The sequence below is a fragment of the Arachis hypogaea genome, chromosome 3 (assembly GCF_003086295.3).
Source record: "Arachis hypogaea cultivar Tifrunner chromosome 3, arahy.Tifrunner.gnm2.J5K5, whole genome shotgun sequence".
Taxonomy (NCBI): Eukaryota; Viridiplantae; Streptophyta; class Magnoliopsida; order Fabales; family Fabaceae; genus Arachis; species Arachis hypogaea.
In genome coordinates this window covers 90,266,484-90,271,591 of record NC_092038.1, presented here as the reverse complement: position 1 = coordinate 90,271,591, position 5,108 = coordinate 90,266,484, and positions in this window count along the sequence as shown.

Below are 5,108 nucleotides of genomic sequence, written 5' to 3'. Positions count from 1 at the left end.
ACAGCTTGCCATGGAAGGAGCCTTGCATGCTTGAAGAAGAAGACAGTAGGAAAGCAGAGATTCAGAAGATGGAGCATCTCCAAAACCTCAACCTGTTCCCCATTACTGCAAAACAAGTACTTATTTCATGTTCTTTTACTTTTTACAATCAACCTTGATAATTATTGATATCCTGACTAAGATTTACAAGATAACCATAGCTTGCTTCAAGCTGACAATCTCCGTGGGATCGACCCTTACTCACGTAAGGTATTACTTGGACGACCCAGTGCACTTGCTGGTTAGTTGTGCGGGGTTGCAAAAGTGTGATTGCAATTTCGTGCACCATTGGGCCATTTGCCTTTCCTACTGACTTTGTAGTTCTGAAGATGGAGGAACACAAGAGTGCAACTCTCATTCTAGGAAGACCTTTCCTAGCAACTAGACGAACCCTCATTGATGTCCAAAAAGGGGAAGTGACCTTGAGAGTCAATGAAGATGAGTTTAGGCTGAATGCTGTTGAAGCAATGAAGCATCCAGACACATCAAAGGACTGCATAAGCGTTGATATTATTGACTCCCTGGTAGAGGAGATCAATATGGCTGAGACTCTCGAATCAGAACTAAAGGATATCTTTAAAGATGTTCAGCTTGATCTGGAGGAACCAGAGGTAATAATAGAACCTCTGAAAACTCCTCAGGAAGGGGAGAAACCTCCTAAACCCGAGCTCAAACCATTACCACCATCCCTAAAATATGCATTTCTGGGAGAAGGTGACACTTTTTCTGTAATCATAAGCTCTGCTTTAGAGCCACAGGAAGAGAAAGCACTGATTCAGGTGCTAAGGACACAAAAGACAGCTCTTGGGTGGTCCATAAGTGATCTTAAGGGCATTAGCCCAGCCAGATGCATGCACAAGATCCTATTGGAGGATAATGCTAAGCCAGTGGTTTAACCACAGAGGCGGCTGAATCTAGCCATGAAGGAGGTAGTGCAGAAAGAGGTCCTAAATTACTGGAGGCTAGGATTATTTATCCTATTTCTAATAGCCCCTGGGTAAGCCATGTCCAAGTTGTACCCAAAAAGGGAGGCATGACAGTGGTTCATAATGAAAAGAATGAACTAGTTCCTACAAGAAGAGTTACAGGGTGGCGTATGTGTATTGACTACAGAAGGCTCAATACAGCCACCAGAAAGGATCATTTTCCTTTACCATTCATAGACCAGATGCTAGAAAGAATAGCAGGTCATGACTATTACTGCTTTTTGGATGGCTATTCAGGTTATAACCAAATTGCAGTGGATCCTCAGGATCAAGAGAAAACAGCATTCACATGTCCATCTGGAGTATTTGCCTACAGAAGGATGCCATTTGGTCTGTGCAATGCACCTGCAACCTTTCAGAGATGCATGCTCTCTATCTTCTCTGATATGGTGGAAAAATTTTTGAAAGTCTTTATGGATGACTTCTCAGTATTTGGAGACTCATTCAGCTCCTGTCTTGATCATCTAGCACTTGTTCTGAAAAGGTGCCAAGAGACTAACCTGATTTTAAACTGGAAAAAATTTCACTTTATGGTGACTAAAGGAATTATCCTTGGGCATTAAATTTCGAACAAAAGAATAGAGGTGGATCAAGCTAAAGTAGAGGTAATTGAAAAATTACCTCTACCTGCCAATATTAAGGCAATCAGAAGCTTTCTGGGGCATGCAGGATTCTATAGGAGGTTTATAAAGGATTTTTCAAAAATTGCAAAACCTCTTAGCAATCTGCTAGCTGCTGACACGCTATTTGTCTTTGACATGGAGTGTCTGCAGGTGTTTGAGACTCTGAAAGCTAAATTGGTCACAACACCTGTCATTTCAGCACCAGACTGGACATTACCATTTGAATTAATGTGTGATGCCAGTGACCATGCTATGGGTGCAGTACTAGGACAGAGGCATAACAAGCTTCTACACGTCATTTACTATGCCAGCTGTGTTCTAAATGATGCACATAAAAATTACACAACCACAGAAAAAGAGCTGCTTGCAGTGGTTTATGCCATTGACAAGTTTAGATCCTATTTAGTAGGATCAAAAGTGATTGTGTACACTGACCATGCTGCTCTTAAATATCTACTCACAAAGCAGGATTCAAAACCCAGACTCACAAGATGGGTGTTGCTTCTGCAAGAGTTTGATATAGAAATAAGAGACAGAAAAGGGACATAAAACCAAGTGGCTGATCATCTGTCCTAGATAGAACCAGTAGAAGGGGCGTCCTTCCCCTCTATTGAGATCTCTGAAACCTTCCCAGATGAATAACTCTTTGCCATTTAGGAAGTACCGTGGTTTGCAGACATTGCAAACTATAAAGCGGTAAGAAGCAAACAAAAAAATTAATTACTGATGCATAGTACTACTTATGGGATGAACCATATCTCTTTAAGAGATGTGCACATGAAATGATCTGTAGATGTGTGCCCAAGTAAGAGGCACAGAAGATCCTATGGCATTGCCATGGGTCACAATATGGATGACATTTTGGAAGTGAGCAAACAGCCACTAAGGTCCTCCAATGTGGCTTCTACTAGCCTACTCTCTATAAAGACTCCCGAGAGTTTGTACGTAACTGTAACAGTTGCCAGAGAGCTGGTAATTTGCCTCATGGTTATGCCATGCCTCAGCAAGGGATCTTAGAGATTGAGTTGTTTGATGTATAGGATATTGACTTCATGGGGCCTTTTGTACCATCATACTCAAACACTTATATTCTGGTAGAAGTGGACTATATATCTAAATGTGTAGAGGCAATTGCAACACCCACTAATGATACTAAGACAGTGCTAAACTTCCTCCAAAAACATATCTTTAGCATATTTGGTGTCCCTAGAGCACTAATCAGTGATGGAGGCACTCATTTCTGTAATAAACAGCTTTACTCTGCTATGGTCAGATATGGAATTAGCCACAAGGTGGCAACTCCATATCATCCACAGACAAATGGGCAAGCTGAAGTCTCTAATAGAGAACTAAAAAGAATCCTGGAACAGACTGTAATATCTCGTAGAAAGAATTGGGCAAAGAGCTTGGATGATGCTCTATGGGCACACAGAACAGCATTCAAGACTCCTATATGGACTTCTCCATACCAGCTTGTGTATGGGAAGGCCTGTCACCTGCCCGTGGAACTGGAGCATAAAGTCTACTGGGCAACTATATTCCTAAACCTTGATGCCAAATTAGCTGGAGAGAAAAGATTGCTCCAGATGAATGAGCTAGAGGAATTCAGACTCAATGCTTTCAAAAATGCAAAAATTTACAAGGAGAAAGCAAAAAGGTGGCATGACAAAAAACTATCATCCAGAGTCTTTGAGCCATGACAAAAGGTTCTACTGTTTAACTCTAGGCTCAGACTATTCCCTGGAAAATTAAAATTCCAGTGGAGAGAACCATATGTGATTACAAGTGTGTCACCATATGGATATGTAGAGCTTCAGGATATTGACTCTGACAAAAAGTTCATTGTTAATGGACAGAGAGTCAAGCATTATCTTGAAGGAAATATTGAGCAAGAATGCTCAAAGCTAAGACTAAATTAAAGCTCAGTAAAGTCCAGCTAAAGACAATAAAGAAGCGCTTATTGGGAGGCAACCCAATCTTCTTTATCTATGTTAATTACTTTTTCATTTCATTTTCCATTGTTATTTTATGTTTTCTTTAGGTTGATGATCATGCGGAGTCATAAAAATAGCTGCAGAATTAAAGCAGAATAAAAAACAGCATCAAAAATAGCACACCCTGAAGGACAGACTTACTAGCATTTAAACGCCAGTAAAAGTAGCAGAATGGGCGTTAAACGCCCAGTCTGGCACCATTCTGGGCGTTTAACACCAGAAAGAAGCACCAGACTGGTGTTTAACGCCAGAAGGAAGCAACAAGCTGGCGTTTAATGCCAGAACAGAGCACCAAGTTGGCATTAAACGCCAAAAAGGGAAGAAAAGTTGGCGTTAAACGCCAAAAATAGGCTGCAACCTGGCGTTTAACGCCAGAATTACACTCTAAGGGCGTTTTGCACGCCTAAATGGAGCAAGGATGAGAAGTTCTTGACCCCTCAGGATCTGTGGACCCCACAGGATCCCCACCAACCTCAACTCATTCTCTCTTCCCCAGGGTCCCCACCTACCTCACCATTTAAATTCAAACCATTCCCCTCCCAAACCCACCCATTCACACACCTCCATCTTTTCTTTCTACTCCCTTCTTTCTTTTTTTGCTCAAGGACGAGCAAACCTTTTAAGTTTGGTGTGGAAAAAAGCGTTGCTTTTTGTTTTTCCATAACCATTTATGGCACCTAAGGCTGGAGAAACCTCTAGAAAGAGAAAAAGGAAGGCAGTTGCTTCCACCCCAAGTCATGAGAGATGGAGAGGTTCATCTCAAGGGTCCATAGTTCAATGGTAGAGCATTTGACTACAGATCAAAGAGCCATGAGGGAGGAGCAACAAAGACAAGGAAGAGACATAGAGGAGCTCAAGAGCACCATTGGTTCTTCAAGAGGAAGAAGACGCCACCCTCACTAAGGTGGACCCGTTCCTTAATCTCCTTGTCTATTTGTTTTTCTATTTTCGGTTTTGAGCTTTATGTTTGACTATGTTTTGTGTCTTTACTACATGATCATTAGTGTCTAGTGTCTATGCCTTAAAGTTATGAATGTCCCACAAATCCTTCACCTTTCTTAAATGAAAAATGTTCCTAATTACAAAAGAATAAGAAGTACATAAATTTCAATTTTTATCTTGAAATTAGTTTAATTATATTGATGTGGTGGCAATACTTTTTGTTTTCTGAATGAATGCTTGACAGTGCATATTTTTGATAGTGGAGTTTATGAATGTTAAATTTGTTGGCTCTTGAAAGAATGACGAAAAAAGAGAAATGTTATTGATAATCTGAAAAATCATAAAATTGATTCTTGAAGCAAGAAAAGCAGTGAATAACAAAGCTTGTGAAAAAAGGGAGTGGCGAAAATTAAAAGAAAAAGAAAGAAAAAGAAAAAGCAAGCAGAAAAAGCCAATCTCCCTTAAAACCAAAAGGCAAGGGTAAAAAGGATCCAAGGCTTTCAGCATTAATGGATAGGAGGGCC